The sequence below is a fragment of the Psammomys obesus genome, unplaced genomic scaffold (genome assembly GCF_907164565.1).
Source record: "Psammomys obesus unplaced genomic scaffold, mPsaObe1.curated_primary_1811, whole genome shotgun sequence".
Classification (NCBI taxonomy): Eukaryota; Metazoa; Chordata; class Mammalia; order Rodentia; family Muridae; genus Psammomys; species Psammomys obesus.
Window position 1 is genome coordinate 37,793,745 of NW_026585504.1, and position 6,191 is coordinate 37,799,935.

General features: G+C 48.9%; 1 pseudogene; it reads right to left on the bottom strand.

The window, feature by feature from the left end:
• Positions 1-229: 229 nt before the first annotated feature.
• LOC129673201 (uncharacterized) lies at positions 230-1,805 on the bottom strand (annotated as a pseudogene).
• Between the last annotated feature and the right edge of the window lie 4,386 nt (positions 1,806-6,191).

The following is a 6,191-nucleotide window of genomic DNA, read 5'->3' on the forward strand; positions in this document are numbered from 1 at the left end:
GGAGTGAGTCACCTTACCAGTGGCGAGTTGTACTCTTCTTTCAGTTGTCCATCAGTACCTTTTCCCTCCGGTGGCTCCTTGAACCCACGCCGATTTGTCAGTCAGGGGTCCCGATGAAGTGGTGAGCACCGAATGCTGGGCTCCGGTGTCCACCGGGAAGGTGACGGGTTGCCCCCCCCACATTAAGGGTTATCCTGGGTTCAGGGGGGGGCTCCTGACCCTGACTTCCCTAATCCTCCAGGTTTAGTAGGGTGGCCTGGGGCTTAGGCTTCCATGGCCCTTTTGGTCTCTTTGGGCAGTCTCGGACCCAGTGCCCTTTTTCCTTGCAGTAGGCGCATTGATCTTTGTCTACCCGAGGACCCCTGCGGTCTCCCAGGCCCTGTCTATCCTGTCTCTGTCCTGTCACTACAGTGGCCAGCAATTTGCTAAATTCCCTATTCCTCTTGCGGTCTCTAATGTTCTCTCTCTCTTTTGCCTCTTTTCTCAACCTTTCGTCTCTCTCTTCTTGAGTCTCTCTCTTGTTGAAAATCCGCTCCGCCTCTTTCAACAAATCCTGGATTGTACTTTCCCTTAAGTTCTCAAGCCTTTCTAATTTTTTTTTCTGATATCCGGGGCAGACTGCCAGATGAAGGACATGGCCACATTGGTAGCCTGGTTAGGACCCTCCGGATCATAGGGGGTGTACACACGATAGGCTTCCTTTAGTCATTATAGGAAGGCAGAGGGAGATTCCTCTGACCTTTGGGTCACTAACTTAACCTGCGCCAAATTAGTGGGGTGCTTTGCTGCCCCATGGAGACCCGCTATCAGCAACTGGCGATAGAGACTTAAGTGATTCCTACCGTCCTCCGTGGCGAAGTTCCAATCAGGTCATTCCAAGGGGAAGGCCTTGTTGATCTCGTTTGGCAACTGAGTAGGCTGCCCGTTATCCCCCGGAACGTTTTTACGGGCTTCCAAAATGACCCGTTGCTTCTCCTCGGTGGTCAGGAGGGCCTGTAACAGCTGCTGACAATCGTCCCAGGTGGGCTGGTGGGTTACTAAAATGGACTCGATTAAAGCAGTAAGTCTAGAAGGGTCCCTAGAGAAAGGGGGGTTATTGTTTTTCCAGTTATATAGATCTGAAGCGGAAAAAAAGGCCAGTATTGGAGCTGGCCGTCGGGTCCCGCTCGTAATGGGAGAGCCTGAGATGTGGAATCTGGAGGGGCCTCTCGGCGCTCTCTCAATCGCCCCACCATCAGGGAAGGAGCCGGTTCCTCCTGAGGTCCGGCTGCGGCGGCTTCTCCTGGCTCTTGGTCCCTATAGGGAGGAGGTTCTTCAGTAAGCAGGTCCAACAAGGGGCCATCGTCTGCTGGCAGTACCGGGGGCGTCAGTGTCTTTTTGCCCCCTGGATCACGTCCTTGGGTCTGCTTTGTTATAGCTGGGTAGAGGGCAGACTTAGAGGGTGTGGGGACCAGCGGAGGAGGTAGGGCAGGGGCAGAGGGAACAGCAAGGGGGCTGGGGGTGACAAACGGCTTGACCCATGAGGGTGGTTCCCGGGCCAGGGCTTCCCAAGTAACAATGTAGGGTACCTGGTCTGGGTGGCCGTGTGGCCCTAAATCCATGACTTTCGCCTTAACCTGCAAAATAATATCTAGGTTAAAGGTGCCATCTCGTGGCCAGCCAACGTTAAATGTCGGCCATTCTGAGGAGCAGAAGGTGTCCCATTTTCCTTTCCGGATCTCTACAGAGTGACTACGAGCGATGTTCCGGGTGTCCTTCCAGTGCTGTAGAGTGAGGCTTAAGGGGGTGGTTAGAGACTGTCCCATGGTTTCAAAGAGACTAACACCAAACACAAACCCGACGAACAATAGACAGACAGTGACACAAACGCAGCGCGCAGCATGACTCTGGCGCCAAACCGAAAACAAAACTTCAGATGGAGACTGTGAAGAGGGTCCGGATCCCCCGTCTCCCAAAAGAGATACGTAGCCCTCGGACAGGGGCGAAGGCCCAAAATGTCCGGGTTGGGTTGTGTCTCCAAACAGACGGACCCCCAAAATCGGGCCCCCAGACACTCCTGGGACGTCACCCAAGAGTTGCGGAAAAGAAGTCCAAAGCTCGTCAGCTCTTTCTAGTTTCCGCCTAATACACAGCAACTCAGCTGAATCGTACAAATCTCAAGAGATAGAACAGGGAACAAACACATGACGGAACGAGGACAAGAGACACTCTGCTGGCCAGCTTACCTCTCGATGATGGGTCAGTGGTCCCTGGGCGGGGGTCTCAAATCTCGGTGGGACCTCCAAATGAAAGACTCCCGCTAGAGCCTCTTTAGATGGGGAGACCCCGCTTCGCAAGGAACAGCGAGACCAGCCTTCGGATACAAGCTGCAAGAGGTTTATTTCGATACACGGGTACCCGGGGCGACAAAGCCCTTCGGAGGACTTGCACGCCTCTCGGTTGGGGTGACGGGTTTTTATAGGGCTCGGGAGCAAGAAGCACGGTTACAGAAGCGAGAAGCATAGTTACAGGGATCTAATTGGGTGGTTTGAACAAAGCCATAGTTGCGTCATGTACCCGGAACAAGGAAGGCGGGAAGGCAGATGTGAGCCAAGTCACATACCCGACCCTTATCTCGGGTACCCAGAGTGTTTTTATCAGGGGCTTTCCATTTCCCCTCATAGGCCAGGTGCCCAACCACAGATATCCTGCTGTTGGACATCTGTCCTGCCTTGCTTCTGACCTTGTACTGTTTCAGTCTTGCAAAGTGGTGTTGCCAGCATTATGCTAGGGTTTTATTCTTTCACTTTAAACATGAATGGATGTTGGATTTTGTCAAATGCTTTTTCAGCATCTAGGGAGATTATCATGTGGGTTTTTTCTTTCAGTTTGTTAATATGGTGGATCACATTGATGGATTTCCGTATATTGAACCACCCCTGCATACCTGGGATATTGCTTTGATATGGTTGTGTTCATAAGGTTGTGTGCTTGGTTGCTTTTTGTTTTGCTGTAGTAAGGTTAATTATTTCCTGTGTTTTCTTGACAGAAGCTAATTTTCTTGGGTTGTATTTTCCCTTCCAATGTCTTCTGTAATGCTGGATTTGTGTGTAGGTATTGTTGAAAGTTGTTTTTGTCATTAAATATCTTGTTTTCTCTGTCTATGAGGACTGAGAGTTTTGCAGGGTATAGTAGCGTGGGTTGACCTCTGTGTTCTCTTAGGGTCTGCATGATATCTGTCCAGGCCCTTCTGGCTTTCATAGTCTCTGTTGAAAAGTTAGGTGTGATTCTAATAGGTTTGCCGTTATATGTTACTTGGCCTTTTTCCCTTGCAGCTTTTAGTATTTTTTCTTTGTTCTGTATATTTACTGTTTTGATTATTATGTGGCGGGAGGATTTTCTTTTCTGGTCAAATTTGGTGGGTTTTCTGTAGGCCTCATGTATCCTTATTGGCTTCTCCTTTAACTTGGAGAAATTTTCTTCAATGATTTTGTTGAAAATATTTTCTGGGCCTTGGAGAAGGGAGTCTTTTTTTTCCTCTATTCCTATTATTCTTAGATTTTGTCTTTTCATATTGTCTTGGATTTCTTGGACAGTCTGTGTCAGGAATTTTTTGGATTTAACATTTTCTTTGACAGATACATCAATTTCTTCCATTGTATCTTCTACACCTGAGATTCTTTCTTCCATTTCTTGTATTCTGTTGGTTATGCTTACCTCTGTAGTTCCTGTTTTCTTCCCTAAATTCTTCCTCTCCATTATTTCCTCCATTTGTGTTTTCTTTAATTTTTCTAGTTCTATCTTCAGGTCTTGAGTTGTTGTTTTTTCACTTCCTTCACCTGTCTGCTTGTATTTTCCTCTTTTTCTTTTAGTTCCTTCAACTCTGTCTCTTTTATTTCTTTCAGTGATTTAATTATTTCTTCTCTGAAGGCCACAAGCTGTTTGGCTGCATCTTCCCGTATTTCTTCACGGATGGCCCTAATCTGCCTGTCTTTATCTTCCTCCATTTCTTTACGGATAGCCATGATCTGTTTGGTTTTATCTTCCTCTAATTCTTTACGTATTTTATTTGTTTCCTCTATTATCCTCTTCATCAACATAGATGTAAGGTCATCTTCTTGATTTTCTATTATGCTGCATTGTTCAGGGCTGTTCGCCCCTGGATGGCTGGGTTCTGGAGATGCCATATTGCTCTGTCTTTTGTTGGTTGAGCTTTTACGCTGACCTCTACCCATTGGGCTGATTTAGGTGTTGGCTGTTAGTTTCTGTGCTTCCTGGAGTCCTGGGGTAGGGAGTATCCCCTTGGCCAGAAGATGATTTTTCCTGAAGGAGTCCTTCTCTGCTTTTTGGTTATGGTCACTGTATGGCCAGTGTTTCTCAGGAGTTGCACTGCTCACCTCAGGTTTATAGCCCTGAGTAGTAGATGTGGTCTATGTTAGGAAGGGGGGGATCTCCTCTTACCCATAGAAGTTCTCAAGACAGCTGCCCCACTGCTGGGTTTCTTGTTATAAATTTAGTGTGCTGCTACTCACTAAATTTTTATGTACAGTCCTCTTGAAGAACCTGCTGATTCCCTAGCTGTGGGGTTTTCTCCCAACAGGGAAACTCAGTCTGTTATTCTGGGGTGCACAGTTCTTTCCGGGAAAGTGGGAGGTGCACTCAGCAAGTCTCTGGGCCAGAGGCTGATTGCTCTGCTCTAGACCTGGAGAATGTGCACCTAGGTTGAGTTGGCACCTGGGGGCACTGTTCTGGTCTGGAGGCTCGGTGCCTCACTCTGGACCAGAAGCTGTGTATCTCTGTCTGTGATGTCGGCTGCAGGCACTGCTCTGGTCCAGACGCTGTGGGTGCAGCCCTCTTGAAAAACCAGGGATTCCCACAGTTTTGACAGTCTAGCTAGGGATAACTGGTTGATCCTTGGCACAGTATCTGAGGGCTGCTGTAATGGCTCTCTGGCTTTTGTAGGTCTGAGGATGCAGCTGTGTGTCCCAGTGCCCCTGGGGAACTCAATAATGGCGGCAGAGCACAGCACTCCTACCTGCACTAGAGTCTGTGTGAGTCCAGGAAGTGTTTTGGTGCTGGATGTCCTAAGCGTTAGAGCTGCTGACCCCCTCCGCTGGAGGTTTCCTCCTGCCAGAGACATGCAGTCTGTTGCCCTGGTGCCCTGGTGCCCACAGTTCTATCTGAAGCGGTGAATCAGGTGTGCAGGCAGGGCTCCGTGCAGGCACCTGTGTCCCGGCTCTGGGTCCTGGCTGGCTCTTGGGGCACCCTTGGAACCCGAGTCTTTTCCAGGGGATGTCTGGGTAACCTGAGGTCGGTCCCAATTGTTTCCTCCTCCGTGGGGTTATCTCTCAACTGGGAAATCCAGTCTATGGTGTTGTGGCCCACAGTTCAGTCTGGGACCATGACCAGATCACGCTGGCGTGTAGCTCTGGGCTGGCGACCAAGTGCCTGGCGGAACCGGGATCTCTTCCGAGGTTTAGCCGGGTGAGTTAAAGCTGATTGAATCAGGTATCTTCAGGACTGGCTGCAAAGCTCTCCTCTGTGGCCTAACAGGACTGCTCCTCCCTTGGGGGGTGGGGAGGCCAAAGAGCCAGTCATTGAGTTCCTGTTAGAAATAGTCCTTGTTCCCCTCACCATGGGAAACCAATTGGTTACTGAGCTACCACAGGCTACATCTGAGCAGAGGATCAGATGAATGGGTAGGAGGTCCCCCCTATCAGTGGACTTGGCAAGGGGCATGGTGGAGATGAGGGAGGGAGGGAGGGACTGGGAGGGAATGAGGGATCGGGACTCGGCTGGGATACAGAGTTAATAAAATGTAACCGATAAGAAAAAAATAAAACTCAAAAAAAAAAAAAAAAAAAGCTGATTGAATCCCCCACCGTGGGTATCCTCTCACCTGTGAAACACAATCACTTGTGTTTTATGGCCGCGAGTTCTGATTGCTGGTCACTGTGCCAATCCTGCTGTGCTGCTCCTCAGAATGAGAGTCCTCCCTGTGCCGCCATCTTGCCCCGCCCCGAGACCCACATTTTGATTTTCCCTGGAACTTCAACTCTGTAGTCCTTCTGGTAAATGTAATACTACTAGTTACATCTAACTTCTTAAATCTATTTGTCTCTTTCTTGATCACTTTGAATGTATGTGTACATGCATATTCATTTTATAGAACTCTCTGCATAATACTCAATACACATTATTTACCATCAATG